The sequence below is a fragment of the Watersipora subatra genome, chromosome 5 (assembly GCF_963576615.1).
Source record: "Watersipora subatra chromosome 5, tzWatSuba1.1, whole genome shotgun sequence".
NCBI classification, from domain to species: Eukaryota; Metazoa; Bryozoa; class Gymnolaemata; order Cheilostomatida; family Watersiporidae; genus Watersipora; species Watersipora subatra.
Window position 1 is genome coordinate 18,279,062 of NC_088712.1, and position 17,606 is coordinate 18,296,667.

Here is a 17,606-nt window from a genome sequence, read left to right on the forward strand (position 1 = left end):
ATGTACTGATCATTTAATCTCGGATGCATCTATTTCAGCGAGCTACATGTATTTATACATGATACTTTCTGAGTTTTCTTGAAGCAAAAGAACGTTAACTTTAGTTATGAGAAACAAACCATTGATCGCCGGACCATCTTTTTGTTTTAGAACATTCTAGAGTACTCAGGCAATGGTTGTTACTGTTTAATGCACAAGGTACCGATTCCGTGACATCTCTATTGCTGTGGTGATGATTTTAGTAGCTATAGCCATTAACATCACTATTTAATTGCGTATGCTACCGGTATATACGTGTAGGCATCTTTGCATCATCCTCAATAGCATGTCTTGAAGTGTTATAGAGCTACGCACATTTGCTATTTTTTGCTTGAGATAAAACTTAGACCTTAGGCATTTCAGTGAATCATGAACAGAGAAAGCAAAAATTGAAGTTTCCACACAAAAAACGTCATATTAAATGGATTGATCTGTTTATGTAAAAACGAGCCAGGAACTGGTTAAAAAATGGACCGATTTGGCTGCTATAGCCATGAGAATAGCTGAAGCTCATAAACTTATACCTTTTAAGGACATAGTTTAGTTGGAGGAAGACCAAATGAGACAGACTATTTCCTTTCATCACTGCAAGGAATGCTTTAGCATTAGCAAGCATAGGAAGCAGAATTTGAAGAGATCTACACGGGCCAGCATGTTAGGGTTTCAATGATCAGCTACTTTTATGGCTGCACTGACCAATAACAAATGTTGATTTTGTTTACGGTGTTGTGTATATCACAACCTCACTGGTGTTGATTATGCCTGCTCTTGATGTAACATTCTTACTGTGTATTTTACAAGTGTAACAGCAGTTGTCAAACAACATATGGAAAACTAAAAGAAAATGTTTGAAAAAAATTGAAAAAACTAAGGATTTAGGGGTGACTTCATTGGAATATTGTGTCAGATGGTTTGGAAAAAAAAATGAGTTTGTCTAGCCACCAGCTCTTTGCTTTTTTGGTACTGAAATTCTCTGATGACCGTCTGTTGAGATGAAAAGCATTTTTTCCAAATCAATCAACTGATAGTTTTCTTTTAAGCTGGCTGTTTGTATTGGTTAGCTGTTACGGTATTAAAAATGAGCCATTGTATTTTAACCACTCTTCTCAATTGAGATATATGAGTTATTAGGATTTGCTTTAATCTAAAGATTTACTGCCAAATGAAGAGAAGTTTGACCGATTGAGGTATAGGCGCAATAGAAGCTGTTGCAAAAACTTGGCATAAGTAGGCCTACATTTATATTGATAGATCTCACTTTCTCATTGCGTGTGTGTGACTGCTTTTCTGCGCAAGTGCTATCCATACTCCATTTTTTTGCCCGATTCTCTCTAAATCCCTACACATATAATCGGTGTTTTTCCACTAAGTCATCAAAGTGTTTGCTTTCGAAACCTTGGCTGATTCCTGAGAACCAGCCTCTCAATCACCCATCTGCAGCGCAGGCTGCCTGATTGCAAATGAAAGAGATCAACGAGCATCGCCCGGGTACACGCTTGTCTGAGCAAAAAGGTTTTGGAGAACAACCACTTTTATCGAAAATGTGTTTGCGCTTTATACTTTAGGAGCATGATACTTGTTTATGTTAATGCAAAACAGAATTAAAACTGATCAAACCGATTAGTAAAAAAATCATTCCATTTTCAAACTCTCACTGACGAACAGAATAGGTTAGTTTAAAGAGCCACCTGCTTCATACACATTAATAAACTTCTTATTGTCATATAATCTTTACTATCATATTTACTATAGTAAGATCCGCCCGTGTCCATTGAAGAGCCAAAGCTAAGAAAATTAAAAGACAAGATTACGCTGCACAAAAATCAAACAGGAATATTCAGATTCTCAGCCAAGCCCGCTACCACGTGCACCATTCAACCTTCCCACATCTATGAATATTTGTGCACATAGTTATTACATATGACGACTTCTCACGGGATGTTAAGCTGCCAGCGCACCAGCAGTGATCAGTAAGCAGCAACAGTACAATTGTTACACTAGCTGAACCTTTTTTATTCCCTGACCACTTTACCAAGTCTAATATAAACTAACAAACTCATCTTTAGCAGAAGGACTAAAGTATGTAATGTCGTGATGATTGATATTCTCACCCAAGCTGTCACAGTTGTGCAAAGCGAGAAGAACATATTCTACCCTATTCAGATAAGAATGCACCAAACCGACATGGAATGAATAATTCAGTAAGCAACTGAACTATAAGGAAAAGTAGATTGCTGAGACACGTTAAAGGACCAATTGTGTGGTCACGGTACTATAAACATATGTTTAGTAGTTACATAAACTAACTAGCAACGGATTGTCAGTTTATATATTTGGACTGCTAATAATTAAAAATGAGCTTACAGAAAGTTTTAGTACATTTTTATTAAAAAGTATCAGTATTTTCCTATCATTTGAGATTGTTTTTGATGTTTGAGATGATTTGATTGAATCAAGATCACCTCAAACATTAAAACCAATAAAATGATTAACTTAACCTCGATTAAAATGCTCAGAAGGTATGCGAAATACTGTCACTAGTTGTTATCATTGGAATAGATGGTATCAGATATAAATGTGTTCAAGTTGCAGAGTTACACTTTTCTATCCAGTCAGTTTCTTAACAATCACATACCTGATCGTAGTAATAGCAATCAAATTTTATGGACTTCAATCTTGAAGCATCCTGACAATCAGATCACATCAAATATCAGAAACCATCCTACAATTTCTGATTTAATTCACTAAAATCTTATGCCAGTTAATCTTTAACTGTGACTTTACTCTTTTGACTTTCACAACTGAAAGCTTCCAGTGGTCGCTGTGCACAATGTCTTGTCGTCTAAGACATGATGCTCCCTCTAAACTACTGGACATGATGCTACTCTAAACTACTAAGACATGATGCTCCCTCTAAACTACTGGACATGATGCTACTCTAAACTACTAAGACATGATGCTCCCTCTAAACTACAATGTCTTGCCGTCTAAGACATGATGCTCCCTCTAAACTACTGAACCGTAAGTTACAAATGACGAGCAAGGAAACCAGAAATAAGAGACACATAAGTGAGAAATCTAGGAGATAAGATAGCAAAAAAGTAATGTTGAAGAACTTAAGGATCTATAGCTACTCCCAGCCACGGCCCCACACAATCTGTAATGCTTTAACTAGGATAATCCAAGATTTATATCCCATATCTGTTATAACATCTAAAGCTTGACTAGCTTCTAAATAATGATTCCATAAAGTTTCTAATACCAGCTATATAAGGTTTTTTGAAAAGCACAAAAAAAGTTTGTTTACCCTGATGATAGTGACAAGTCACTCACAAGATGGCATTTGAAAAAAAAGACTTTTGAACCAGAAAAAACTAAAGGTTTTATGTCAAAATGTTAGCAGATTGCATGCGATTACACCCAGCTAGTAAAGGAGCATGCAGTGAAGATTCTCTAGTAAAGATTTCAAATTATTTGTGTAGATACACGATGAGCAAGAGAGGTTGCATCACTCTAATTATTCATTGCGACACAATCACCAATTTTTGGATATGTCGATAAATCGCTCACATTAACCATTTACACTAGACAATCTTCATAGCATTCAAAATGCTTTACTTGTAGAAAACATCCATTAGTATGTTAAGTGAACTGTAAACACAATGAGGGATCTACGGCGTAAAAACCACATCAAGCTATTATTATTCTATTATCAAAACAAATCAATAATATGAGATTACTAGTGTCCAGTGCAAGACACGATGTGACAATAAAGTTGAAGTAGTTTGAAAGAAGTGAAAATAATCCGTGAGAAGTCAAAGTTTGCAAAAAAACTAAGTCTTCAGCTACTTAAGGAACAATTTTTGGAAAAGTGATTGTCAAAGTGATTAAGGAAAAGGTTTCTTGGAAAGTTTCAACACTTGTTTTAAAATCAAAACCACGATTACGCCAGAAACAGCTGTGACTGGTAGGCATAGAAGATATCAATTCATATAAATAGTCTAACAAGCTCTATGATACACACTTCAACTTAAATCACAATATTCAAAACAACTAATTTTTTATGAAATGTTACCATAGTTCCGAAAGTGTCTGACACAATAGCTGTAGTCATTTGATCAGCTTGTAATGAAATCTATTGAGATGGCTGTAATACAAGATATTAGCTAGCGACGAACTAATAGAATGCTGTAGAGAGCTAGCACGCATGATACTGGGTGTGAACAATTGATTTTATTAGTAAAAAACAGTCCAAGTTAGGGCGAGCTTCATATTTTGTCATGTGGTCTAACATGACTGGCACTGAAGAGAAGGTGAGTAATCGCTGAGACGTTAATAACCAACCCACAAACTTAACATGTACATTCACCAGTTGTGTAAGATTTTAACCACCTGCAGGCCCACACTGTCTGCCAACTGTCAACGTGCCAAAAGTGATTCTTAATAATGCAAAGAAAGCAACAGTTGAGAAGCCAGAACTTTTAACAAAAACTAATGTATGGGAGCTCAAAGACAAATATTATCTGGTGTAACTCTACAGATGTAATTTGGGACAAGGTATTCACACAAAAAACTGATTATAAGTCTAATTCCTCTAGCTTTTCCTCTAAAATGCTCCAAGTGCTGCAGCATTTTGAGCATTCTTTGTGATAACCATAACAACCATGACAGCAAATATACATGTACCGTTTGCTATTCAAACAGATCTCTCCAATTCTGCCTTAAAGTAAAATGTAGTGAGCATTCCAATAGAATTCTTTTAATCACAAATGTTTTCAGTAAATACTAAAACAATGCTATCAGATTTATTTGCGAGTCATTCTGTAATTGATCAAGTGACTACCCTGTCAATCACTAATTGCTAAAAGCAGATGTCAAAGATAGCTAAAAGTTTATGGGTGTGAGAAGGGCTCAATGATTGCTCAATCTGTACACCCAGTCAACAACATATATGTTTGAGTATACTTCAGAAGGATACATATAACTATAAATAATGAGTTCTCCTATGTTTGTGTCCAAACAAAATTTGACAACTAACCATAAATAATATAGAGTAAAACTCAATGCTAACAGTAAGAAGTGGAGTAATTGTTTAGACTGAAACATATTTGAAAAGTCGATTTTTTTCTCTATGAAACTGTTTCATGGCGTCGCTTTTCAGGCATTTTTGTTTGAACCAAAACACTTGAGAGACACTGCAAAACAGATTTGTAGTAAAAAAAGGTGACTTATCAGATGAGATTTAATCTACACAGACACATACAGATGATACTCTGAAAGTTTCACCAGTCTCTTTTGGTAAGTTTGCGACAATTCTTGAAGATGTAGTTAGGCTTTTACTTATTGCCATTTGCATGCACAGTAAACAAGCCTTTTGTGCAGCACCAATACATTGTTCACCAAAACTGAGAGCTGTTTTCTCAAACTGTGGTAAATAATTTGGGAATCACAAAGTTATCTCTTTGTAGTCCTACATATAAAAGATTGTTCTAGCTGGAAGAGTGCATGGAAGCGTTTGCGCCGATCTTCAGCACATTCTTGGACGGCTGTCACCTTGGATGGTTAAATTAATGATTGTGGCAATGGCTCCATCCCAAGATTATCGTCATATGAATAATGCATATTAACGCTTTAATGGTTTCTCCCTTACTCTATGGCCCCTATCGCAACCTAATCTATATGTATATATCACCATGCTGTGGAGAATGCCAATTCCTATCCGAAAATCTAGATTCAATGTATACAGATATTGCTTTCTAACAATATAAATGCTACTAGTGTCATCTATGTGTATTGAGCTCTGGAAACTAGTTATAGTAAGCACCAAGCAACATACTGAATCTTCTCCAGTAAGTGAGGAACAGAGCACACCATTGCAAATGCTCTATGAAGGCTCGAACTGACCACCAACAAAGCTAAAATCAGCTGAAATTGTTAGTCTTGAGCCATGATCCACTTTTCTATTCAGGGTGGTCTTTTCATTCAGACCAATATTTAGTTTTCTAATATAAAGTATAAGAGATTTTGCTGAATAAGTGGTGCCTTGTGCTGACTTATTTTTTACAAATGAGCTAAGCGGCTACTAGAAACATTTAGACGGCTTAGAAATATTTATGTATGATTGGTAAAAAACTGTTTCATACCTAATACAAAATGTCATTTTTGTTACACTAATTTTCTGGTGGTCCACGAGTGTAAGAAAGACCAATCTCTTCTATGAAAAAAAGCAATGACAAGGCTTTTCACGTTGAAAACAGCATTTTCATCTGCGCTAAACAGATCTGGAGTATTTGCAAACATGAGAGTTCATTATAAACACTGTAGTTCTTTATGAACACTAGTTCTTGCAGCGTTGCCTTTTTCCATTCATGCAAAACATTGAATAGAGTAGCCACCCTTTTTGAATCTGTTTTGTGGCTTGCCAATGACTTGGACGTCACACAGAAGGAATGCTATTCAATTATACCCAACTGCCCACACCCAGTATCCTGTGTGCAAGCTCTCTGTGGCACTCTATTAATTCATTAATTTTTTACCAGATGCTGCTATCTAGTACAACAACCTCCATATAGTTCATTATTAAAACTCTACTAGATATGATTAAAAAAGCTATCTTACAAAACCAAGCTCTCTCCTTTGGCAAGCTCAGATACTTTTCAAATCTGTTTTTGATGGTGGACTAGATAAATGATTCAGTTGACTCACTAGCTCACTAGTGGTAACTAAAAGAATGTAGATGCCTTTTTTTAGGAACCTGTGGCAAAAGTGGTTAAAAGTAAGTTTTTTATATTCTCTGGTAACTTTGACAATCTTTGTGTTTAGCCTATCTTGTATGCCTCTGCCAGTTTGTACAGACAGCTTAAGTCCTACAGAAATATCTGTCAGCAAGAACCTATTTCTTTGAAGAAGGACACAAAGATCAGTTGCCACCATCTGAAGTCAAAAAACGCAATCAAGGAGCAAATATTTTATTACCAGAACTATTTTTATGGACTATTAATCTTGAAAATTTTTTAGTTGCCAGGTGGAAGTGATCGGTATAAAGATATGAGCCATAACAATCACATCAAGTATGTCTCCTTTTTACTGTTTCATCGCTTGCAACTGTAAATCTTGGCAATACTGTCAACAGCTCACCTGCCGGCCTTTTGATTTATTTTACTTCATGCAACCAATAAAAGCATTTTAATGTGAAAACTGTAATGTCTTTTTAACCGGTTGTTATAGACCATGCTAGTTATTGCAATTCTAGTTTGCTGGCATTGTTTGCTGTCTTATGTTATAAGTTTGACACAATCTTGCCATTCAAGCATTCAATGTTTACTTAGCAGACTACCTGTAACATCTGAGAAGCATTGGAAAATTGAGATTTTTTCAATGATAAGGTGTAAAAGCAGAAGGTGGCCTCACTTTAAAATAAATACAAAAATTGTAAGGGTATCTTTCTTCCATATTAAATAGTACACGCCTCATTGTTCACAGCTTCCAAAAATAGCTTTAGGAAATTTATTAGCTACTTTGCAGACCACCTGGCAGCGCCTGAGAATTATAGCTAAGCTAAAGTTACTTTTAACAAAAGCAGGACACAGGCTCAGCTTGATACAAATAATAAAAACTGTAATGTCTATAATTGTCTGTCTTCTATACTTTATGTTATAAGCCTCATTGCTATTAATTTCTAAAAATAACTTTCTGCTGACTTGTTTAAAATAGTTTAATCTGATTTGTTTCATTTCACACTCATTCTCATGTACAGATTCACAAAAAAGAAGCTTTGGTCACGGCTGTTTCAGTTGAAGCAAGAGTTACAGCGAGACTAACTAGTATGTTAGTGATTTATTAGGCAGGCCTTAATAATTGACAGCTAGATTATACTTCTGTGGAAATCAGAGTATTGTATCTAAATATCGACAAACGATTAAAATAGCTTCTTAGCTTAAAAGTTTGTGTATAATAATCTAATACATGTAGGTTTTTTAGTAGTTGAGTAAAATACATTAAACAACTTTATAGAATATGCTATAATGTACAGTACAACAAAAACATTTTTTGATTGAGATGAAGAACTGATTTTTAAGGCAGAACTATATAAAGAGGCCTATCCTATTGCCAATTAGTTTCTTGGCAGTTGACTGCCAAAATCTGTCAAAAACCATGAGCTCATTGTACAGTACTCGAAAGTGACTCTTTGATAAAATATGAACATTTTTACATCATAAAGCATAAACGGGGAACAACAAGGATCCGCGATTAATTTTTCGTCCCACTCATTTTCCTGGTCATGCTTTTATATTTGAGCACCAGTAAAAGCTTGGATAGCATCCATAAAATTTTACATCCATCATCAAGAACCATTGTTCCTTTATGGATTTGCTCTCATAACAGCTCTCACTACTTATAGCAAGACCAGCTACTTTTATGCTCTGTAAACGCGTGAGATGATAAACTCGATTTTAGGTTTGATAACATCTTTGCAAGTCATAGACTCTAAAGATTTTGGCGGGCTACCAAAGTTGGATCTCCTTCGTAAATCACGTTGTCGGTTGTACTGACTCTTGTATTGTACAGACACTACAGTGGTAGTTCTGTCTCCAACATTAGTCAAAACGGATGAAAATATGAAACAATTTACAGCCTGCTTAAACTATCGATGGTTTTGACCGGCTACAAAAAAGGTCATCATTACCTCATAAGCAGGAAGCAAAGAGGAACCAGGGTCAACAAGTCATCTTGAACAGAAACACATAAAATTAACTCCAAACCTTCTATATCAATTATGAGTTGCCTATTTACGTACTTTAGAGTTTTTTTGAATACAATATAAGTCAGGATCACTAAAGTACAGTAGGCCTAACAAATTTAAAAACAGTGTATAAGATCATAGTATATTACATTATCTACATGTACATTTTTTGAATGCCTACAGAATAAATTAAATTGGAATTGCGTCATAATAAAAAACCAGGGCATATGTATTCAAGCCTCTGTGTATCCAAATGTCCACCCATTATAGCAACACCTTGATCTGTATAACATTTATTCCTTAATAAACAGACCTTGGAGGAGAGGCTGAATGAAACAGTTTGTAAGAAAACTAGTATTTTAGGCACTGTTGCAGAGCAGACTGAGCAGGTATACCAATGTTTTCAATCATCTTGATTTTATTAAACTCTGATGCCTTCCAATGAAGCAATTAAACAAAGTTACCCATTGATAATTACTTTCAGTGATTTTGTCAAGTTGTTGTTAGTAACTTTACCAGTTACTTAGTTACTGTTAAGGATTTCTTTTATCTTCAACGCAAAATGATACACGACAAAATTCCATGAGCGTTCATTGATAGCAATTATCGTTAAAGATTGTGAATATGTACTTTTAATTTTCTAACCAGAGAGATTGTGGCGCATGAGAAACGAAAGTTCTCAGATTTCCAATTGAAACAGGCATTGCTTGAGGTAGGTCTGCCTTTTTACCTTTTACTGTAGATACTGTAGATAAAGACTGATTCACCCTATAATGCCATATGATTGCATTTTTCTTTTGAAGTACATCGTCGATTATGTGAACCGTAAAAATATGGCATCAGCGAAGCGACCCGGATATGTTGGGAAAGTTTGCAGCTGTCAAACTTGCCTAATATTTCACCGAGCACTAACGAGTACCTCTTTAATGTGAACCATTTCGGCAATAGTAATTTGCAGTCACTTATAACCTGATCTATTTATAACCGTTTATGATAAGTGCTGTAAGACTAGTATTTGGTTCAAACACGCAAAAACAAAAAGGTTTCTCCGCGAAAATTTAAAAAGAAACATGGGAGCACTACGTCATGAAGTATTTGCTGATGGTTGACATGGAAGGGTTTGTGATAGTATGAACATTGTTATCATCGACGATCACCGAAGTATTGCGGCATCAACACCGAGATATGGCGGTAGTGTGAACAAGCCTTCAGTTAACAAAGCCATCTTTTATGAAGCCCTGTAATTACTGCCTAAATCATTTTTTCATTCAGTGCGACGGTTTCATTCAGTGCGACGATTTCAAATGCTATGAAGATAAAATAAGATGAGTTGTTCTCACTTCTACAAACTTTAATAAACAAATCAGCTCAATTTTGCATTGATCTGGCAACACAAATGTTTCTTGGAACGATCTAAAACAAAAAATTTTGTCATTGTATAATCGATAAATATGGCCTGCTAGATGAATACCCAGAGTTGCACAGCCACGTAACGCTGGACGCACTTTCAGTTTGCTCTTGTAATTCTTTCCTCACATGAGAATTTTTAAACGTCACGCAACACGGCTCTTATTATAGTAAAGATTATTCTAGAAGGTGGGCACTTTGCAAACTTGATAGAGTGTGGCTTTACCATGCAGATTGTCTCGATTCGAGATCCATAAAAAACTATCTTTTATGAACCACTTGAACTACCACTAAAGGTTTATGTTTATATAACTTTTAGAATTTTATAGCTACAGTATACGGATACAATATTCATAGCATAAAAGTATTTACTGCTTTCCACCACTTTCAACACCTCGAAAACTGTATTTAATTGCTAACAAACCTAACTAACTAAGCCTGAACAATGAGCGAACATCTTAAACAACTACCAACAGAGCTGTACCTGTTGCGGGGATGTCATGGTAAACCTGTGCTAAAAACATTTCCCAAGTCAGGGCAGAACACAACTTGGTGGCCTCAGTTGATACAAGATAGAGTTTTGCTTTGGCGTTGACAATTAACCGTAGGGAACTTAATGATTTGTTTTGTATATACATATGTTCATTCAAAAGTCAATGAACTTACGAAAATTTGAAACAAAAATGTTGCAATCAGAGAGGATGAAGCTATTACCAAACCACAACTTCAACATATATTCTCCACAATTCATCATCAAAATGTTACAGCAGATGAAATTGTGCATTTAGTGAGAGTTCAAAACTTTGGAAAACAGTGAATCCTTGTATCTTACACAGTTCTCCAAATGAACTTAAAAAATATTGACATGTTACCATCAGCAATGATGAAGTTGTTTATCAAATCACTACTTCAAATTGTGATCTCATCAATCCATTATGAACACAACACTGCAGCTGAAATATTGCATCTAGTGATAGGCATAAAGCTTTGGTAAACTGTGATCCTGTGTATCTTACCTTATTCTCAACGACTCTGCCAGTCACAACAGCACGTGCCCTGAATAATCCATAATTACCACAACTAATCTAAAGATGAGATGTTCTCCGCTCAGCGGAACCAAGAAATCTGTTACAGGTCCGACATCGACCGATAAATTGCTACTCAAGTCACGCCCAATGGCGAAATATCGCTTACTTCATTAATCACTAAAGTCCATCACTGGTGAACCAAGGCAAGACTGATAACCAACAATCACACAGGAAAATGCAATAGATACTAAGAACTCACGCTACATTTATGCTGATGTTTGAAGCTGTTGCCGTGGAAACCAAGTATTGAAATACGTTGACTCATATGACCATCATTCCTAGAGTTATGGATTTCAAAATCTGGCCACAGGTGGCAGGAGACATGTGCCCAGCAGTTCGTACGAGCATTCGCATGTCACCTAAATATACTTTAAGCGGATTTAGGAACACGGAAAAGCAATTAATTTCTCGCGTAGGACAACAAATAAGCTATACTTGACGTGTTTTAAAGGTGAAGCATGAGCCAGCGACGGAAGATGATGCTAATCATAATTTTGGTGGCTCGTAATTTTGACTGGGCTCTATGTACATGTAGGTTGCTATATTTAGGTCACTATCTAGCTTTGACTTCTTAGCTGATAATTAGTTAGAAAACTAAACTCAGAAAAACCTTTCATCAGGTAGGCTATATATAGCGAAATGAAAGAAAAAAGTTCTTTATTAGCTGCAATTATAATTTTTTTCACAAAACATACCCCAGTCTTGAATTATTAATACAATGATTTAAAAGCATGAAATACAAACATTTATACTAATAGAGAATTAGTTAAATTAATTCTAAATAACAATTTATTAATTAAATTAATTAAATTCATGACTTGCTAATTCAACTCTATTTGAAACTGTTTTCATAATATTATTATAATACGATGTTAGTGCAGAACAACTTTCGCATAAATTTGATTAGCTATGATAAAGTTGTCCGCCATTTCACAAAATGGTAAATGGAAGAGGAGAAAATTCTTAATTTCGTAAAAAATAGTGAAAGACCATCTTTGGTAGAATTTTTCATGAATCATTAATAAGTAGAAATGGCAAAATTGAGAACTCTGGCCCTTCTGAATTACCAATACCTGCTTCCTTGAGCTAAATGTGCAAATATATCTTTTGTTGAAAGAGGCACAAGATGACCAGTTTTATATGTTATATGAAATATATGTAAACACCCATATACTTGGAGATCCTTTTTGATGGAGATTAGAAGGAAGTGATTGTTTATTGATTGGTAGATGAATTATGAGCGAACCCTATAAAACCATTTTTAACTTTCATCAAATAATTTTGTTATATAGATTGCTTATCGTACCCATTAAACAAACTATTTGCAAAGATTTGAGGCTATGAATGCCACTTCTGCATCAAAAGGTATATTTATTTATGGTCCATAAAACCTCTACCAGATATTATACTACCTTTTTGATGATAACTTCATTTCAAACAAAAATGTTTGCCAAATTATGTCATATAAGAATTATATATAAAAAAGGATACCAATTAGCCAATCAAATTACTTAGTTATTGTGATGCAAAAATTACTGTAATTTTTATGGAAAGCCATCCAACCACCTTACCGTATGCGTTCCAACTTACGCATGCCTCCTACACATAAGAAATCAAGAACACACACAGCAAATACATAAATAGAGATTATCTGTTCATTTAATTATTCGCAATTAAAAGGTCACTTCTAGTTCTCTGTTAAATTTACAAAATAGTTCATGACTTATTGACCCCATATTTATAACCCGCTAGCTAGTAAGTAGTTCAAGGAAGTTTGAATTTTGGTTGAACACTTTTGATTGGCTGTTAGTAAATGATATCACACGTAGTCTTTGATCGACTACATCCAGTCTAAACTTTTCAACGTAACATATGGAAATTAGTTGTTAAAAATAGAGCCTATCTCAAAAAGTTATGAAGGTTTTGTGATTGCATCAGTAAAACTTTGAAGGGTATTATCAACGCCCAGACGCCTACTAAACATCATAGCAGACATGGGCGGAGCTTGCCGATGATATCATGATAAAAGACAAATTTTCGTTTGGTCAATAAGACCATAGCCTAGATCACTGCTTTGAAATTGTGTCAGGTGCTTTTAGTCAAATAGAATTTATCAACAGACATAGACAATAGACATTAATAGACAATTATCAATATCGTCTGATGACGTTGTCAAAAGAAAATTTTTGTTGTTAAATTTAAACAAAAAGCTGGTTGAGTGCACCTCGGTTGATATACACAACAGATCAATAGATCAATACGTACATTTAGCGCAAATGCAAAAGTTAGCATGTCTGAATGCGAAAGCTCTCTGTCTCAAGAGGAATGCCACTTTTCCTATTGCAAAACAGAGCTTTGCTTAAAAACTGAGAAATAGTTTACAAAGTCAGAGAGTATCATTGCGCACCTACCCATTATATGGAAACCCCACTATATAAAGAAGATTAGCACTTGCATGCAAATGCGTGACACCTATTATATGTAAATTATAATCAATGCATTCGGCTTTCAAATTTAAAAAAGAAAAACAATTTCTTGAAAATTATTATTCGTGTAATAATTTTTCTTCTTTATATGTAAGTAAAAACCTTTGAACAAACTTTGGAACATACAAATTTTTTATTAGATTATATCAGAAAGTATCAGTACTTTTTATCATCTCTGATCGTTGTGGTGTTTGGGGCGATCTGATTTTCAGGATGTGTCAAAATTAAAATTGACAAAGCTTCATTGCGATTAAAACACCAAGATTCAATTAAAAGTGCAATTTGAATGATTACAGTTGCACTTTCGAATTCTTGCACAAAAGACGACGGCATAACGACATTTAATGCTGCAACTTGAACGCAATAGCCAATATCAATAGCCAAAATCAATAGCCAATATCAATAGCGAGAGGGACAGGCACACGCGGCACAACTAGTAACATTATTTCGTATGTATTTTTGTCCGAGTGTTTTAACCCAGATCGAGTTTTGTCAATTTTAATTTTGAAACATCCTGGCAGCCAGTCAGCTTAAAACATCAAACAGCAAGTGCAATTAGTAAAACAACGTAAATACTTTCAGACAAAATCCGCGAAACTTTTGCGTAAATTAATCTGTAAGTAGGGTTTTATTTATAAGAAAACTACTATAAATTGACTTTATCAAAAAGGCTATTTGCAACGATTAATTGATTTAAGAAGCTTTAGGTTAAACAAGGTATTTACTAAATAGATAACTCAATATTTATCATATCATGGTCTTTTATTCAGAAATAATCAGCAACAGACTGAAGACAACCTAGTTTAATATTGACCGATAGTAATACAGCAAGTTTAGTCCAAACTTTGCTTCTGAAAAGCCAGTTCTGAAAGCTTTTCATCTGCCACCCAACAGATTACAGCTAGTGATAAAATTATAAATCAACCTAAACCAAAATATTTGTACACAATCTTTGTAGTTTATTATACTTTATAGAAATAGTGGAAACAGTTTATAGCAGACCCTCAAGATGTACCCTTAGATAAAAAAGTTTATCTGAAGATCCCATTTTTGCTAGTATTGTACTTGACAGTCATTAACTAGTTCCTTGCCTTAACTATTAACTGTTAACCTTGTTGTACTGCTAAGACAAATGTCAAGAGTTTGAATTTTGTATGATGACAAGTAAAATAATTATGGACATCACCAGGCTCTCTTCTCTGATAAAAGAGGCACAAACCGCTGTTACTAGTGCTAGATTATTAACCCTTTAAGCCCTGACAGCTGGTATTACGGCATTGTGTAGGATGTGTCAGAAACCCTAACTGCTGGAATACGGGCATCTACATGACTCTGCTTACAAATGCTTTTCTAAGTAACCACACAAACCGATCAATTTAATTCTTACACAGAGCATTGGATCAGAATGTTTGTTTCCATTGATATCCATTTCAAATGTCATTAGCTACTTCCCTTATTATAGCAACAATTTTACGTTAAAATAAAAAGTTGATACGCCTCATTTTTTGTTATGTCCTTGATGATTGCGATGCAGATGAACAATTATATAATACTAACCATAGTTTTGCAGACTAGTTTCAGTCATAAAATGGTGAACATCTACTTGATGGATATGATGCTACTGTAAAGGCTTTTAAAAGTTGTTAAAATCATATGAATTTTTATGGTTTCTACCCGAAGAACTGTGAAACAGATTTTTTCATTCGATGAGATTTGCTGTGTGTTGCTGGACTTTTCCACCAATGTTTTACCAAACATTATTGAATCATGAGCATATTTAGATATACACGTATTTAAAAAAGTTTCAAAATTTCCTATCATTGGCCAAATAGCCCAGGGATACTGACATATATTGACAAAGACAGCTAGGGTTCAAACGCTTAAAAGGAAAGATTTCATTAAAAGCGGCTAAATCATCAAAACTTTAAAATTTCATAAAAGCGTTTTTAGACTTCATAGGCTTGTTTCAATATTTTTAATCAGCTAAATAATATTATACTAATGCAGCTTTAATCAGTGATTATATATTGATTGAGAAATGGTCACCTTCTGCTTGATCCTCAGTTGTTAGAACTCTGACAAGTACAAACAAGTCATTGTTTTTAGATCACTCATCTCTAGACAATTTAATCTAAATTTTATTTGAGACTCTTCACAGGCAATTATAAGTACACATGTTCAGATATCTCAGACATACCATCACAATTTTCAGACTACAAACTCTTTTAAGGCTTGCTCACATTACATCGGAATGTCCTTTCGACGTTCATCGTCGACTATGTGCACAGTGAGCTGATGGCATCGATGAAGAAACGCGGATACGCAGATCAGAAAAGTTGGCAGCTGTCAAGCTTTTCTGATGCGTACGTAATATATATATATATATATATATATATATATATATATATATATATATATATATATATATATATATATATATATATATATATATATATATATATATATATATATATAAATATCAGTAATATATATGGATATATATGAATATATATGTATGTGTATATTCATATATCAGAGAGTGTATGAATATATACATGCATATGTATGTATATATTCATACACTCACTGATATATGAATATACACATACATATATATTCATATATTAGTGAATGTATGAATATATACATACATATATATGTATGTATATATTCATATATCAGTGAATGTATATATCAATATATACATAAATATATATGTATGTATATATTCATATATAATAGCATAACATAAAAAGCTTTTGTCTTCAAAAGTATATATATATATAAATATTACTTTATTGGCAATAATTTCATTTTAAATAAAAATGTTTTTCAAATTAGACCATACAACAATAATAAAACAAAAAAGAAAAAAAGGGCAACAGTTAGCAGAACAGAAAGTCTGTTAGATAAGAATCATTTTCCACTCTGTAAGTTTTTGCCAGAGTTGTTTGCTTGCTAAAATTGAAACATAGCTTAATTTCTTAAACACAAATGAATGATCCTTCAGGTGCCTACAGATGATTAATCTAAATGCACCTCATAAAATCAATGATTCTAAAGCTAGAGTATATGAAAATTGATCCATCGTGTATTTGATGTAAGGCATTTGTGGCAGACAAATTTCGGACCAACAGCTATCAAAACTCGATAGACTGTAAGACTTAAAACCACAGATGTCTTTGAAATTCGTTTTTCAACGAGGCATTGGTACATTATTTTACTGGTAATAGCGTGGCTGAGTGAGATCATAGTCTGGTAAAAGCACCTGCTTCTAGTTGTCTTGTCTTCAACCTACTTTTAACCTACAAACATCAAGCTATTTAATAGGTAGCTTAAGATTGAATCTGCCATGAATCAAAATCAAAAAAACAGATTTGGTGCTTGATAATGAATAGCTATTCAACATGACTATAGACATGTTACTGCAGATTACTGCGTCTTGACAATTTACCATCTTTGGTTGGTAAGCTAGACAACTAAGTTGTTGAAAAGTTGATGTTTTTTGCCACGAGCCTGTTTCACTGAACTGACCAGATAGACATTTGAATACTTCATAAATTAACAATTACTAGTTCTCTGACAGTCTAGTGTGCCGTGAGAGATTTTTAGATCTAATAACCATATGAACACTGATTCTGGAATACCAGACGGCAGTCAATTGGTGGAGTGTAAGCCTACCATACTGAAGGTCGTGTGTTCAAATCTCATGAGTAATCTTTTTTCCAACTTACAATCCCAACTTCGCCCAGATGGACAGACGGCGGATAGCCCGTTTTGTAGTTAAGACTAGTACCCTCGTAACAAATGTGCCAATAAAGCACAGAGAATAAGTATGTGCAC

General features: G+C 34.3%; 1 protein-coding gene across 3 annotated transcripts in view; it reads right to left on the bottom strand.

Moving 5' to 3' along the window:
• Nucleotides 1-17,606, bottom strand: part of LOC137396226 (serine-rich adhesin for platelets-like) — an 89,017-nt gene that overhangs the window by 30,091 nt on the left and 41,320 nt on the right. The window contains exon 1 of one of the 3 annotated variants that reach the window (XM_068082409.1): nucleotides 11,206-11,294. The exons of the other annotated variants lie outside the window; for them this stretch is intronic. The gene's annotated coding sequence lies outside the window, so the exon portion shown is untranslated. Of the gene's footprint in view, nucleotides 1-11,205; nucleotides 11,295-17,606 lie in introns of those variants that run through there. 3 annotated transcript variants of the gene reach the window in all.